The sequence below is a fragment of the Canis lupus genome, chromosome 38, assembly GCF_003254725.2.
Source record: "Canis lupus dingo isolate Sandy chromosome 38, ASM325472v2, whole genome shotgun sequence".
Taxonomy (NCBI): Eukaryota; Metazoa; Chordata; class Mammalia; order Carnivora; family Canidae; genus Canis; species Canis lupus.
This window is the reverse complement of record NC_064280.1, coordinates 23449515-23466167: the sequence shown is the minus strand read 5'-3', so window position 1 is coordinate 23466167 and position 16653 is coordinate 23449515. Positions and strand designations below refer to the sequence as shown.

The following is a 16653-nucleotide window of genomic DNA, read 5'->3' as shown; positions in this document are numbered from 1 at the left end:
TCCCTGCTGAGGCAGCGGGGAGATGCACAGGGTCTGCTCCGCAGCTCCGGCCCCTCCCCTCCCGGCGCAGGCCCTAGGTCACCGAAGATTGCTGGCGGGCGGGACCGGGTGGCTCAGCGGTTGGGCGTCAGGCCGTGACCCCGGGGTCCTGGGATCGAGTCCCGCTCGGGCTCCCGGCACGGAGCCTGCTCCTCCCTCTGCCTGTGTCTGCCTCCCTCTCTGTGTCTCATGAATAAATAAATAACATCTTAAAAAAAAAAAAAAAGGCTCGCCTACAAGCGTGCAGAGTGAGCCACGTGACCCTCCCGGTCTCACAGAGGAGGAGCTGGAGGGGGGGCAGGGGTGTTGGGTGATGCTCGGAGGGAACCCGCTGGGATCTGCAGCCCCAAGCCCGAGCGCCCGCCCCGAAAGGTGACGCACCACTGCCCCCCGGCGGCAGCGCGCAGAACTACAGCTCCACCTGCGAGGGGGGAGGAGGGAGGAGGGGGCGGACGGGGGGAGGGAGGAGGGAGGAAGGAGGAGGGGGAGGGGGAGGAAGGGGGGAGGGGGAGGGAGGAGGGCGCGGAGGGAGGAGGGAGGAGGGGGTGTACGTGTACTGTACGGGGGAGGGAGGAAGGAGGAGGGGGTGGATGGGGGAGGGAGGAGGGAGGAGGGGGGCGGAGGAGAGAGGAGCTGCCCCCTCACATCCTTGCCCCTCGCGTTTCCTCTGCAAGGGGGAACACAGGCTGTGAAAGTGAGGAAGACAATCAGCTGGGTGGGAAATCTCAGTCTGAACCCTAGCTTTAGGGAACTTGGCCCAGAACTTGGCCCGTGAGGCCCTCCTCTGCGCCAGGACGGCAGGAATAACCCCCAGGGGGGGCCCTGGGTGGCTCAGGCTCACAAGGTAACGGGTTTTCTGTCCAAAGAGCATCCCATCCCTCAAAGAGAGCGCTTCCTTCCACACTAAGGAAGGAAATGACCGAGCGAAAGCCTTAGATTAGGCTGGATCTTAGAGTGAATGAAAGATTCTTCAAAAAGGGAGAGCAAGTGGTCATAAGGTGGCAAGCCACTCGCCGGTGTTTAGCTCAGGAAATGCACGTGTGACCTCAGACTTAAATAAATGGCTACTCATCTTCATGCAATTTTAAGATTGATTGATTGATTGATTGATTGATTGATTCATGAGAGACACACTGAGAGGGAGAGGCAGAGACACAGGCAGAGGGAGAAACAGGGTCCATGCAGGGAGCCCGACGTGGGACTCCATCCCAGGACCCCCCAGGGTCATGACCTGATCAGAAGACGGCGCTAAACCGTTGAGCCACCCGGGCTGCCCTCTTCATGCAATTTGAACAGTAAAATATGAAAACGTTACCTGCCAAAGTGCGATCCCGGCTACCAGAATGGTGTCGAAGACGAATGCGCCCCAGGGACTGGTTCACGGTGTCGCATTATCTGAGGACAGTGAGTGACCACCTTCCACCCACGAGATGACCCACATTCCCTGCGTATCTATGCAGCGAGAGTTTGAGACGGCGCGTCACAGTTCTCATCCTCCCGAGGCAGAGACGGAACCCCACGCGACAGGCTCCGTTGCACAGAGTAGAGACTGGATCCCGTTCTCTGCAGGCCCCACCTCCGCAGGCCGGGGGTCCATCCTCATGCTGTTCTGGGGTCAACCGGGCCTAACCACAGCCCTGCGAACGGGAACAACTCTGCTGTCCAGGTTCGGCTAGAGAAACAAAGGTGTGAAGAGGAGAGGTTACCCCCCCCCCCAAGGTCACGGAGACACAGTAGAAGAGTCAGAATTTGATCCCAGCTAGTGTTTCCTCCGGGGCCTAAAATCTTAACCAAACACCGGTTTGTTTCTGCGTAAATAAAATACTACAAAGATGCTCACGCGCCCACACACGCCCCTCCGTGCCATCTAGAGGTGGAAACAATATCCGTGGCAGCGTATGGGATTCCACAAGATAGAGCACGTTACTTCGGTTCTCCTTCCTGGCTGCAGAGTGTTCTAAGGCATCTGAATGTCCTAAGGGTCGGTGGAGGGATGCGGGCAGGCGCATCAGATTCGGGGTGGACTGGATTTAATCTTTGCAATGGATCACCAAGAACGGAACACATTCGTGACACTGATCGGTGAATTTGCAGGTGCTTCGAGATGCGCACCTCTGGAGTTTTGACCTCTGGCTAGAACTGAGCCCAGAAGAACAATATGCGGAGAGACGTGCCACGGGATTGGGTTCCGAGCAAGCCGTGCATCATTCATGCGGAGCCGCGGAGAATACAGGGCAGATGTGCTGAAAACACCAGGATGGAAGGGGAGGCTTGCAGATACTGGTCAGCGCAAGAGAGTTCTCAGGTAACCTACACGGGCCACGACAGATATGCACCAAATATTGGCAGAATTAATTTTCACCCAGTTAAGTCCTGGAACATAGAACACATGAAATGTGTCCGCGCCTATTTGACCAGGAAGGGCCGTGTGAATAGGGCCTTGCATCTCTCGGTGGGAAGTAGAAAGGAAACAATGCACGTAAATCAGTTCCCAGTGGACTGGAAACTGAAGTGAGAGAGACAAAATCCTCACCCTTTTAGGTGAAATCATAAAACAGCAGCTTCATGGCAGTGAAGCATCCAGGATGAAAACCAGGGGGGGAAAGAAGTTGATAAATCCTATTACATGAAAATTGAGATGACCTGTTCGTTAAAACCTTTCAGAGGAAGCGTGAAGAACCCACCAGAAACGGGGAGCAAGCGTGTGCAGAGCCTAAGTGACAAAGGACCCATGTGCAGCGCCCACCGAGGGGTGTACCTGCAAAGTGGGGGCCAAAGAGCAGCAGCCCCGGGCTGCCCCGCGAACGCGGGCCATCGAGGGACCGGACGCGGAGCCACCGTGAGGCCCGGGGAGAAGCAAGTGCAGGTCTGACAAGGCCGGGGACCGGTGCGAAAAACCTTAAAAAAAAAAATTAAAATAAAATAAAATTAAAATTAAATAAATAAAATAAAATAAAATAATAAAATAAAGAAAGGAAAAGAGAAAAGAAAAGAGAAAAGAAAAGAGAAAAAAAAAAGAAAAGAAAGAAAAGAAAAGAAAAGAAAAGAAAAGAAAAGAAAAGAAAAGAAAACCTTATTCCTGTGGGGGAAGTGTGAGGAGGCAGATGTGCTGGGAGCATAGCGTGGCATTATCTTTAATAGATAATTAAGGGTTGTTTTTTCCCCCAATTTCATTCCGCTATGATTGACCTGATATTGATGGGCTTAGTGCGCAGACCATCATGGTTCGATAATCGTGCAGGCAGTGGAAGGAGCGCCACAGAAAATCTACGCAACGGCCGTCGACACACACAGTTCAATTTTTTTCCCCTTGTGATGAGAACTTTCGAGATCTACCGTCTCAGCAACGTTCACATACACACGAGGCATTGTTACCTGTCGTCACCAAGCCGCGCATCCCATCCTCAGAATGGTTTTTAGTCCTGGGAGTTTGAACCTTTTGGCCACCTTCCCCGGGGCCCCAGGCCTGACTCCCCACCTCTGGAACCACAACTCTGACCTCTCTATCACCATGAGTTTGGGTCTTTTTTTGTCTTGTTGTTTTTTTGTTTTGTTTTGTTTTGTTTTGTTTTGTTTTTTTCCTGATTCTACTTACAGGGCAGCCCAGCTGGATCAGCAGTTTAGCGCCGCCTTCAGCCCAGGACCTGATCCTGGAGACCCGGGATCCAGTCCCACATCGGGCTCCCTGCATGGAGCCTGCTTCTCCCTCTGCCCATGTCTCTGCCCCTCTCTCTGTGTCTCTCATGAATAAATAGATAAAATCTTTAAAAAAAAATTTCTACTTATACGTGAGATCATGGAGTATTTGTCTTTCCTGGACCTGTTTCCCTTTGCAAAACGCCCTCCAGGTCCACCCTCAGAGAGTTCAATGCCCTCCTCTTCTGTGACTGGATGACACTCCACTGCAGACGCCCCCGTCTTCTGTATCCACCCATCTGCTGGTGGACGCGGGGTCGTTTCCACGTCTCGGCTGTTGTGACTGATGCTGCAGTGAACACACACGGGTGCGTGTATCTGTTCAGGACAGTGACTTCATTTCCTTCAGATTTATAGCCAGAGGTGGAATCACGGGTTCTATTTTTGATTTTTGGAGGGACCGCCATACTGTTTTGCATAGTGGCTGCACCAGTCTTCGTTCCCCCCAGCAGCGCACCAGGGCTCCCTCTCCTCCAACACCTGCTAATTCTTGTCTTTTTGGTGATGGTCACTCTAACAGGTGTGAGGTGATACCTGGCTGTGGTCTTAATTTGCATTTTTCCTGGCAATTAGTGATGCTGAGCATCTTTTCGTGTATCTGTTTGGCCATCTGAATACCTTTTTTAGGAAAAATATCTATTCAGATTTTTTGCTCATTCTGAAATTGCAATATTTGAGGTTTTTTGTTTTTTGTTTGTGTTTTTTTACTATTGACTTGTATGAGCTCCTTATTTATTTTGCATATTAACCCTTATCAGATGTGTGGTTTACAAACATACAGTGCTAGTTAATTTTAAAGATAAACAAAAAAAAAAGAAAAAAAATAAAGATAAACACCTATCCTATGACACAGCGCTCCAAGTCCTAGAGAAGATTTTTAGTAGCACTGTTTGTTTTTTAAAAAAGTAAGTAACCGGGCAACCCGGGTGGCTCAGCGGTTTAGCGCCTGCCTTCGGCCCAGGGCGTGATCCTGGAGACCTGGGATCGAGTCCCACATCGGGCTCCCTGCATGGAGCCTGCTTCTCCCTCTGCCTGTGTCTCTGCCTCTCTTTCTCTGTGTGTGTGTGTGTGTGTCTCTCATGAATAAATAAAATAAAAAATCTTAAAAAAAAAGTAAGTAACCATAAAAACAAAAGCAAACAAACGAACAAAAAAAGTAAGTAACCAACTGTCCAATGGGCAAATAAATTGTGGTATATTCATAGATTTGTGTAGCAGGACATTACACAACTGTGAACGGTGACAACGGTCACATTAATAACATGAATAAATCTTAATGAGTTGCAGAAGAATATGCATAATACGATTCCATTTATTTAATGTATAAAAATGTACAAAGTAAATGATATATTATTTTTTTGATACAAAACTTGAAGGAACAGCAGAGGGATAAAGACCCACAAAATTCAGGATAGCCATTGCAAGGGAGCAGGAAGCGGGTGGGACTGGAGGGCAACCAGGGAGTTTTGAAATACTGATAATACTACATTTTATAAATTGGGTGGCAGGCATGTAGCTATTTGTTGTGCCACGATACCATTTGCATCTTAAACAGGTAGGTGCTGTGTGTATCACACTGTATTTAACAGTTTTTGAAAAAGCAGATGTTCTCCATGATTTTTTAATCATTGTGCCAAGTATTAATAGCTTGGCACGCCGTAAAACCCTTCTACAACTATTTATAAAGGTTTTCATTTTTTAAGATAATTGTTTTCCAAAACTAAGGATTTCGTCCTACCTTTTGTCTCACACGTTCGATTTATTTTCGGCCAGTTAGTTGTTCTTGTTCTAGGCTGTGTATGCTAGGAAAAAAAAAAAAAAGTAAAACACCCTGAATAAATCTTAAAAAAAAAAAAATTTTATTGTTTCATTAAGCTCATGCGGTTTTCTTTTTCTTGTTGTTACAAAAGCAATTGGAATCATAACTGAAGATCAGAAAATGTGGCCAAACAAAAATAGAAAAAAAGCCAACACTCAAAACCCACCATCCAGAGAGGCAAGCACCCCTGACCCTCCCTGACAAGCCCTTCAGACCCTTTTCCTCACCGGCTACCAGTTAACGTAGTTCTGGGAAGAGTGGTGTTTGGTTGCACGTGTTTTATGATCTAACATAACTCACGTAGTCAACGTAATTCGAAGTGCAGACCACTCTGGGCTGCCCTCGGTCTTTTTCCTCCACATCCGAAGGGCCTCCCTCGTCTCCCCAGGGGGGGCCCACGAGAGCCGGGATGGAGAGTAGCTTGCGCTGGGAGCGTGGGTGCCCATCAGCTGGCCGTGCTTACCCGGGCTCTGTTCTGACTCGCTTGCTGGGGATGCAGCTGAGCCTCGGGATCCGTCTGGGCCCAGGGCAGAGATGCAGGACAAGGGGCTCATGCCCGGCGGTGCCACCCCACCGCAGCCCTCCGTTCACACGGGCGCTCCCTCCGTCTTCCCAGCCGAGTGCTCTACGATGCTCCACCGTGGCCTCACCTCGTTTGTCCTCCTCCTCTACGGCCTACGTGGGCAGGTGCCTCATCGTCCGATATCCAAAGTGTCTGTAACTTGAGCTGTCTAGGTAGCCACACCTGCCTTGAAGTGGAGAGACTCACTCCTGAGACCACCACGGGGCCCGGGACTCCGCAGCGGCTGACTTCCCTGGCAACATGGTACATGCTGTACCAGCAAGCATTCCCTAAGAGGGAGGTGAGAACACTGAAAAGAAAACCTCACCGCCTGGAGTTGCCCTTTATACTGATGATCCCAGAAGCTCTTGTTCAAGTCAAGGCTATCCCGGCGATGGGAGGGGCCAAGCAGCGGAGAACCTGCAGACGGGAGGGGCGCGCGGACCAGGGCACCACGTATTAAATCTCAACGAACTTTGAGCCATCACGTCACGTCTGTGCATTTTTATAAAATCTCTCCTGCGGCCATAAACAAGGTTGTAACTTATCTTGGTGGAGTAGGTCTTGGCTCCAAGAAGGTGCTACTACCCAAAGAGCGGGTGCTGGCTCCTGGTCCCCCGTCTTTTGAGCCCAGCGTGCCACTCTGCCGCTGTCCACCCTCCATGGCACCGCACGCTGGGGACACCTCCCTCTAACCAGGTACCCAAGACTTCTCACCTGGGACTCAGGGCTGGTGCAGTGGCAAGAGCAGGGACTGCACGACTTGGACACATCTTCACATCCTTCCAGGCACGAGCTCTTGACTTTGGGCTTATCGCTTAGCCTCTCGGAGTCTCTCATCTGGAACAGAAAGATCCAACGTCCACCTTGCCGGAACGTTGTGAAGAGGCACAGGATGATGTGCCAACATCACCTGGCCCCAAGGCTGGCTCCTGGTATGAGCTTAATGGTTGTCAGTTGTGCCATATATAGCCCCAGGGAAGACCCATCCAGGGTTTAATCGATAAATTGCACATTTTCACTGTGAATTTTTAAAACAGATTTTGATGCTACTGACCCATAGGTTCCTTCTCCAGCTTTAAGAGACATTTTCAAATTCTTGTTCTGTGGGGCCACTTCTCGGCACTTTGCATGATGCCCATGGCCTTCTAGCTCTTCCATGAAGCGTGAGCACAACCAGCACAGCGATCAGCACTCCCAGGGAGACACGTGGAGTGCTCCCCACTCGCGTCAGGGCTGGAGCCAGCCACGAGGAAGGCTTGGAGCCTCCGAGGTGTCGGCAGCCATGCTCGCACGGGACGCACACACGGGCTGCAGGTGACCTCCAATTGTGGGCGGGGCTATGAGGGGCTGCACCGGCCTTTAGTGACATGAACAAAGATGTCCCTCCAGCCTTTAATCTCCTTTGTGCTTGTGATCTGGGTTACTTCCCAGGCATTTGGTTGCTCTGACATCAGGGCAACTCTAAGACACAGAAAATCTGAAATTGCAACAAAGCCCTCGGGCTTCTCTTTCGTGCTCAAGGGGGATGAATCCTTGAACTGCGGGATACCGAGTCAGAGTCCCCCCCAGATCTCAGGGGAACCACTAAGGCCTGAGCTCTGAGGCCTACAATCTCTGAGCTCTGGCATCGCTTAATGGCCAATGTGCCAGTATTTTAGATCCTTCAATTTGCATCCAGCTTCATGTTTATAAAGCCCTTCCACCTGCACGTTTCATGTAATTTTATTCTGTGTTTTTTTTTTTAAGATTTTTGTAATGTATTTATTTGAGATAGAGAGAGCATAAGTGAGTGAGAGAGAGAGCACAAGCAGGGGGAGGCAGAGGGAGAGGGAGAAGCGGACTGCCCGCTGAGCAGGGAGCCGGATGTGGGACCTGATCCCAGGACCCTGAGATCTTGACCTGAGCTGAAGGCAGGTGCTTAACTGACTGAGCCCCTCAGGCGCCCCTGTTTCATATATTTTAATAACCGAATAAATTGATAATATTTCCCCAAAACTTCATCAGGAAGAAACCAGAGGCTCTAACTCCAATGCAAAGTCTTTCCCAGCAGATGGTAGTTCCGTCCCCCTGCGTCTGGTTCTGTCCTCCCGTCACCTGCCGGGCTGAGCGGCAAACCACCACCTTCAGGACGCCCACCCACACGCGCACACAAGGTGTCACAGCCGCGGCCGACCTGCTAGGGCGGGAATGAACTAGTGATTGTCGAGGCAAGATGGTGAGAGCAGAAGCTCGATGCTGGGGTTCAGACCCAGTCCCCTCACCCCTGAGTCCGCCGAGTGACCTGGAGCAAGTCACTAATCCCATGTTTTAGTTTCCTTACCTGTAAAATGGAGATGATGGTGGAACTTGGGGATCCTGTAAACTGATGCATACAAATCACGTAGCTTAGTGCTTGTCATAGGGCTCAGACCCCATGAGCTCCCATCCCTAAACTGGCAAATCCATCTTCCATCCCAGGAACTGCGGACACCTGAGCTGCCCAGACACAAAAGACAAACGGAAGACCTCCTGCTCCCTCTGAGGTAGTATCCCACGCCCAGGAGGGATCACCTTCGTCTTTCTTAGCTTGTAGACCCTCGGACAATTCATGGATGTGCATTTTAAAGAAAGTAGAGCTCAGAGCAGAGGCCGAAGGAGCATTTTCTACCAGGAACTCACTACCTCGAGCCCTGCAGCTGTTGCTCGCTCGCGGCTGAAGACCTTCTGCGCACACGGTAGTGACTTCAGGGTCTTGAGCTCCTCAGCACGGACGGCCAGGTCCTGCGAAACGGGAGTTCCTCGTGTTTGGCCTCCATCTCACCACGGGAGGGATCAGTCTGCAGGAGACACACCATCTACAGCGATCCCGGCACCGGGGCTGGGGGCTGGCACGAGGAGGGGCCGCGGAGCCTGAGCCGTGGAGCTCCGCACGCTCTCCAGCACCGTTGCAGCAGCCGTAGGTGTACTCGATTTTAAAATTGAGTGAAATCAAATAAAAGTAAGTGTATTTCCTCGGTCACACTAGCCGCCCTTCAAGAGCTGGCCAGATCTCTCCTCTCCTCTTGTTTTCGGCCCCGTGGGCCGCAGAGGGGCGAGGACTTCCACCCCGAGCGCCAGATGGGCGACATGAGAGCGAATTGTAGGTGGCGCTTCCTCTCCTCGGTACCAGTCCTCTCTGTCTCCTAAAGGCGCCTACACCGGCTCAAAAAAGTTGTGCAGGGCTTTCGGTCACCATCAAAGGAGCGATTTTGGAGCGTCACTAAGCAAAGGCTCTGACGAGGAATCCAATCTGGGTATTATTTCCACCCCGGGCTGGGTAAGAGATTGTCCCACTGTGTCCTGAATTCTCTTGTATGTTAAGCAGATCCAACAGGGAAAACCAACACAGTTTTTTGCATGTTAGTTTTATGAAGCCGCTCGCCTTTCTCCAAGCAGGACGTGAGATCTGTGTAATTCAGGGCATTTGATGCTAATGCTAGAGATGAAGATGGGAATTATGGGCTGAATGTCTGAAGATCTGAACAGCTCAGGAAGACAAGATACTAAGAACCACTCAGGAATGGGGCGGATGGGGCTGAGCCACAATGGCAGGGGGCCCGCTCCCAGAAAGTGGAACAGTCTGGTGTCGCGGGCACGGGAGTGAGCAGCAGAGCGCCCTGCACTGCAGCCCCCGGCTACAGGGGACCCTGGGGCACTCAAAATGTACAATAGAGGAAGCAAATTTTACACTGCATTTAATTTTTAGATTATTTAAAATGTATTCATTAGGGAAATAAAGAAAACAAGCAGGGGAAGCAGCAGAGGGAGAGGGAAAAGCAGGCTCCCCGCGGAGCAGGGACCCTGACGTGGGGCTCGATCCCAGGACCCTGAGATCCCAGGACCTGAGCCAAAGGCAGACACTTCACCGACTGAGCCACACAGGTGCCTTACACTGTATTTAATTTTAACTTAAAAATTCATACTCCAGGGGATCCCTGGGTGGCGCAGCGGTTTGGTGCCTGCCTTTGGCCCAGGGCGCGATCCTGGAGACCCAGGATCGAATCCCACGTCCGGCTCCCAGTGCATGGAGCTTGCTTCTCCCTCTGCCTATGTCTCTGCCTCTCTCTCTCTCTCTCTCTCTCTCTCTCTGTGACTATCATAAAAATAAAATAAATAAAATAAAAATTCATACTCCAAATTGAACACCAATAAAAAATAAATTATTGAAAAAAAAAACCCTCATACTCAGTTCGGTTACTGGAAAACTTTGGGTATGACTGAAATAACTTGAATATGTAAATCTACCTTTTCAACTATACATCTACTGAAATCTAAATACAGATTGAGTATTTCTGATTAAATTTTAGATCCAAGTTGAGATGTGCTCTAAGAGTAAAACACACATCATGCTTAGAAGGCTTGGTACCAAACTGTGAACTATCATATTAATAATTTTCATGTGGTTACATGTGAAGTATAAAATTTTTGATATATTGGGCTAAATCCAACACATTAAAATTGACTTCATTTATTTCTTTTTACATTTATTTGCTTATTATTGAAGTATAGCTGACACACGACGCTACAGGGTCAGATGTACAACAGAGGGATAGCACATCTCTGTACCTTACGCTGTGCTCACCGAGAGTGTAGCTACCATCCGTCACTAGACAAGGCTATTTATTATGGTACCATTGACTGTGCTCCCTGTGCTGTGCCTTTCATCCCCAGGGACTTCTTCACCCCGTAACTAGAAGCCTGTACCTTCCATTCCCCTTGAACCTTTTTGGCCCTCTTCCCACTCCCCTCCCCTCTGGCAACCACCCATTTGCCTTCTGTATTGAACGGTTTGTTTCTGCTTTTGGTTTTTGTTGTTGTTGTTGTTGTTTGTTTTTGTTTTGTTTTGTTTTTTTAGGTTCCACATTTAAATGAAATCATACGGTATTTGTCTTTCTCTGTCTGACTTATTTCACTTAGCATAACACCCTCCAGGTATACATGGATGTCTCTTTTCAGTTTTTAATGTAACTCCTGGAAGATTTAAAATTATATGTGGCTAACATTTCCATTGAACAGCACTTTTCTGGAGCACTTCTCTGGGCCATGTGGGTTCAAATTCCCTTTCTATCGATTTGTAGCTGTGAGATGGGCTCACATGGGAACTTTTGTGGAAATGGGCTAATAATGATGCCTGCTACGAAGAGCTGATGTGAGATGCAAGTGAATTAACACATGCACTTAGAATAGTTCATGACATGCAATGCGCTTATTATGTGGTAGCTATTATTACTATTATGTGTACAGTTGTCACGGCTGTAAGGGCAGAAAGACACTGGGAGGGGACTGTGAAATGCCATAAGAAAGAATATGCTTGGGATCCCTGGGTGGCGCAGCAGTTTAGCACCTGCCTTTGGCCCAGGGTGCGATCCTGGAGACCTGGGATCGAATCCCACGTCGGGCTCCCAGTGCATGGAGCCTGCTTCTCCCTCTGCCTGTGTCTCTGCCTCTCTGTCTCTGTCTCTGTGTGTGACTATCATAAATAAATAAAAATTTAAAAAAAAGAAAGAATATTCTTCTGTTCCTTGTGAAAGCCTCGCATAAAATGTCCTTTTGGATCTGGGTGGAAAATGCCCATGGCCTTGCTCCTTTAGTGTCCATCCTGCTGCATATTAGGACATCCTCTCACATGCTATGGGGCACGACATTCTCTGTCTCCTGTATACTTTCCCAAAGATCCCAAAGGCACAACTAATGAAAGGGTATCCTGATATAATTTAGAAAAGGACACCAGAAGCAGTGTGGCACTAAACCAGGGGTGTGGAGTCACTTTGTCCCTTAACCACTCTGCCATTTAACTAGCCGTATATCTTGCAGAAAGTCATTATTCTCTCTGGGTTATGTTTCCTCATAGACTAAATAGGGATAATAGAAAGTGCTGCTATAAGGATTAAATACGATAGTGGGGTTGAGAGAGCTCCATAAACCACACAGCATGATGCCAACATTGATGCTTTTTTTTTTACTTTTAGAACCGTTTCTGCTGGTTTAGCCTGTCTTTTAGATAAAATAGAGAGTTGCTTCTGTGGGATTATTTCTAAGTGATTCTAAAGACCTGCCTCTCTTTCAAATTTCCCTTAAACCCGTGTGATAAAATGATCAAGTCCTAGGCCATAAAAAGTTCCAATGTCTCTCTGGGAAATAAAAATGAAAAAGATACCCAGTTTAGGGATTAACTAGTGAGTCATCATCAGCTAGAAACACCTTGGGTCTTTACGGCCAACCAGTCACCGGGCGAGTCTCTGGGGAAATGGAACTTAAGTTTTCATTCATTCTTTCACTCATTCATTCAACCAAGGTGTAGGGATGGTTACTGCGTGAGTCACTCTGGGCTCTTCTACTATATCAGGGACCAGAAAAAAAAAAAAAAAAAACAAGGTCCCTGTCCTGCAGAGCACACGTTCTAGTAGGAAGAGGAATAATAAACACGACGTACTGGGAAGGCTATAGTGAGCTACCGAGGGAAGAAACGCTGCAGTGGCGACGCACGAGGGAGGGAGGGCCGCAACATTGAATTGGGCGGTCAGCCTATGTCTCCCTGAGAAGGCGGCAGTTCAGCAAAGCCTTGAAGGAATCGATCCTGCAGATATCCATGGAAGAGTGTTCCAGAAATAGCAGCAGCTCGTGTGAAGGCTCCGGGGGCAGGAGCACGCCCGGGCGCTCAAGGGACAGTGGGGAGGCGCAGTGTGGCTGCAGCCCGGCAAGGGGAGACGACGGGAGGTCAGAGCCATGAAGCGGGAGGGGTGGCCAGAGACATCCTATACTGTCCGGACGGGACCCACTTCGGAGTGAAAAAGGGGCTTCAATGATCACACCGGGGTGACAGTTACCAGCCAGGCAAAGCAGGGTACCTGGGGCCCTGCTGAGAAGCCGTGTCTGGCCTCTGGCTTTTCCCTTAAAGCAAAAAGGAAGCCACTTGTAGAGCAAGGTCTCCCCATGCTCAGCAATCATAGCAAGTGGTCAGGAAAGTCCCCGGGTCGAGGGCAGGGGCGGGAAGGCAGTGCGCCCTCGGGCTGACCTGGGTAGACTTCACACCCTTTAAAAAGTCTTAAAAAATGGGTAGCCCGGGTGGCTCAGCGGTTTAGCACTGCCTTCCGCCTGGGGCATGATCCTGGAGTCCCGAGATTGAGTCCTGCGTCAGGCTCCCCGCATGGAGCCTGCTTCTCCCTCTGCCTGTGTCTCTGCCTCTCTCTGTCTCTCATGAATAAATAAATAAAATCTTAAAAAAAAAAAAAAAGTCTTAAAAAATGTATTGTTCCGGGACGCCTGGGTGGCTCAGCTGTGGAGCACCCGCCTTCGGCCCAGGGCGTGACCCCGGGACAGCAGCAACATTGCTAAGTCCCGGGACAGGGCCAAGCGGTAAGCGGCCCAATGGACAGAGGCGGCAGCGGTGGCGCCAGGCCAAGGCGGTGCTGCCTTCAGTCTCCACCTGACGTTGGAGCAAGACTCCTTGGGACTCCGCCGGGGACAGCTCACCCAACGAAGCCCTCGGGGGCAAGAGGCCGAGCTGCCACAAAACTGTCAGGCACCTTTTATTCACGCCAGGCCCCAGTTCTACAATCCTCCTGCCCCTCCTGCTGTGCCCTTGGTCCCAGGTCCATGGGCCTCAAAGTAGCATTAAAAAAATTAAAAAAAAAAAAAATTTAAAAACTACCCAAAGGCCCCGATGCAGCTGGAACAGAAAACATCTGAAAAAAAAAACAAAAAAACAAAAAACAAACAAAAAAAAAAACAACAAAAAACAACCCAATCCACAACTCCTATAGTCGGCCCCCTGCCGGAGTGTGGGAGCCCGACAGAAACACCGCTGGTGTCTCCCACCCACACCTGTCACCTATAATCAACAACGTTTGGAAGATATTTTGTCCCTCCCCCGATCCCTGCCCCTTCGGAGTCCAGAAGCGGGGTCTGCACCAAACAGAAACCTGAACCCAAACCCTCCGCTGCACGTGTGTTGATATTTTAGTGGCCAAGATGTCATGCATTAGCATCCTCCTCCTCCCTACGTGTGCTCAGGAGTTACTGGGTCTGGGAGGCGACGGGAGATTGTGGGGTGAAAGCGACGGTGCTGGGTCCCCACGCGTGGGGATGGCACAGCCTCACCCAGCCTCAGTCAGCGCTCTGGCCACAGCCCTTTAGGGCCCGGCGGCCTTCCTGGGATCCAGCACGCAGCACCTATGAGAGGCACACAGGACGCCTGACGCCGGCACGATGTCCTGGGTCAATCATAGCTCAATTCCAAACATTAAAAAAATAAAATCAGGAGGACGAGACTCATCGTAGAAGAAGCCCCCCGAGTTGACCCTAGCTCATGCCAGCGACCACAGCCAGATGCTGTAGGATCGGACGCACTCGTGTGCTTTGGGCGTCAGGTCAGACGTGTGGTTAGGCCACCAGCAGAGCAGATGCGGAGTGAGGGCGAGGGCAGGTCAGGCCTCCTCTGGGAGGCGCTGGGTGTGGACAGGGCGCTTCTTTTTTCATCAAAATTAAAACCACCCAGCATGAGGCCTAATAAAATACAGTTCTTCCTCAACTTCCCGTGGTGCTATGTCCTATAAACCCAGTGTAAATTGAAAATGCCCAGGGAATCCTGGGGTGGCTCAGGAGTTGAGCATCGGCCTGCACCCCAGGGCGTGACCCCGGGGTCTCAGGATCGAGTCCCACGTCGGGCTCCCTGCGTGGAGCCTGCTTCTCCCTCTGCCTGTGTCTGCCTCTCTCTCTGTGTCTCTCTAGAATAAATAAATAAAATATTTAAAAAAATAAAAGAAAACGTCCTAAGTAGAAAATGCATTCGCTGCACCCAATCTAGGGGACGTCGCAGCTCTGCGGTGCCTCTGAGTGCTCACAACACTTCCTGGAGCCCACTCTTGGACAGAATCGTCCACCACGAAGCCCCTTTTACAACAACGTGCAAAATAGTTTGCGTGACTTACTGGATGCTGTGCTGGAGGCGAGAAACGGGGACAGGATGGTGGCCTCAGGTGAGCTGTTTGCTGAGCCGGCCATCACGCGGCACCGCGGCCCGCATCTCCAGCACATCGCTGACCCGGGAAAGACCCAAACGCAAAACTCAAAGTAGAGTTTCCATTCAATGTGCACCTCTTTGTACCATCAGGAAGTCAAGAAACGTTATAAATCAAACCCCTGGGGGCTGGGGCCATCCATACATCGTAGAACAAGAGGGAACTTGGCAAAAAAAAAAAAAAAAAGAAGAAGAGGGAACTTGGCATCGTTTGGAACTAGACACAGGTGGCGGCTGCACAGCACCACGAATATGCGACACGCTCTAGAATCGCTTGAAAACGGCTAATTTTATGGTGTGTGGATGTCACCTCGATTTACAAACGACAAAGGACTTGTTGATAATGATTTGCGCAGAAGAAGGGCTGCGTCGGGAAACAACCGACTTGGACTTTAGGAAAATGACATGACCTCACCGACGGAGTAAGCAGGGATCCAGGTAAAAACGTGGATTTTGATCCTCGGAACACATTTTTTTTTTTTTATTTATTCACGAGAGACATAGAGGGAGAAGTAGACTCCATGCAGGGAGCTGACGCGGGACTTGATCCCGACACCCCAGGATCACGCCCTGGGCTGAAGGCGGTGCTAAACCGCTGAGCCCCCCAGGGGTCCCTTGGAAAAGATTTTTTAGAACCTGAACTAGAAAGTAGGATGTGAAAACCAATAGTTGCACCGAATGCAAATACATCAATTATTCGCATCCGCGTGAACTGACCGTGGCGGCCACAGGATAAGGTCGGTGGGTGCAGCACCACCCAGCTCGGAGGCTGCTCGCAGAGGGACACAGCGAGGGCCCCGGACCCTGAACTGCGGAGGGCAAGCAGTGGGAGGCGACACCCCAGCGCGGCTGGCCTGGCCCCGGGCACGGCACCTGCTCCTGTGCAGAGGCCCCGCGCCACAACCAAAGGCCAACGTCAGCGAGCAGCCCAACCGCCCTGAGCTCGGATGCACATGAGGAATTGGACTCAGCGGGTCCACACCGATGGCGACCGACCCGCAGGAAACACGGATAGAGACCCGGGAGAGGGGGAGAGCTGCCCAGCGCTCTCTGGGAATGGTCCTTCGGGTACCCCGGGACACCCGGCGAGGCGCAGGACGCTCGGCCACTCCATCAAGGCTTCCTCCGGCCACGGCTGGAGACATTCTTTACCTTCTCGGTGGGGCCTCAGGGGTGTCTCGGCGAACAGTAACGGACGGTGATCCCGTGGACCTAACTCGTTCCCCGAACTCTGGGGAATTCCACTGAAAAACGGGGTCCCATCTTCACCGGACGGACCTAAGATTCCTGCCATCAAACAGGCCACAGAAAACGGCACCTGAAACGTGTAAATAGAAAGCATTTAAAAACACAGATCTCAATCAATCAATCAATCAATCAATCAATAAATAAAACACCTATTTCCTCCAGTTCCCTGCTGAGCGGGGAGTCTGTGTGTCCCTCTGCCCCCCCCCCCCCCACAGCTCGTGTTCTCTCTCTCTCTCTCTCTCTCTCGTA

At 50.6% G+C, this 16653-nt stretch overlaps 1 long non-coding RNA gene across 2 annotated transcripts in view; it reads right to left on the bottom strand.

The window, feature by feature from the left end:
• Window positions 1-5138: 5138 nt before the first annotated feature.
• The window catches only part of LOC125754570 (uncharacterized), a 28668-nt gene continuing 17153 nt past the window's right edge, over window positions 5139-16653 (bottom strand). Inside the window, exons 3-4 of one of the 2 annotated variants that reach the window (XR_007409189.1) lie at window positions 16309-16474; window positions 5139-5537 (exon numbers count right to left, since the gene is read on the bottom strand). This is a non-coding gene — a long non-coding RNA (uncharacterized LOC125754570). Of the gene's footprint in view, window positions 5538-15647; window positions 16475-16653 lie in introns of those variants that run through there. The other variant, XR_007409188.1, reaches the window with a different exon arrangement.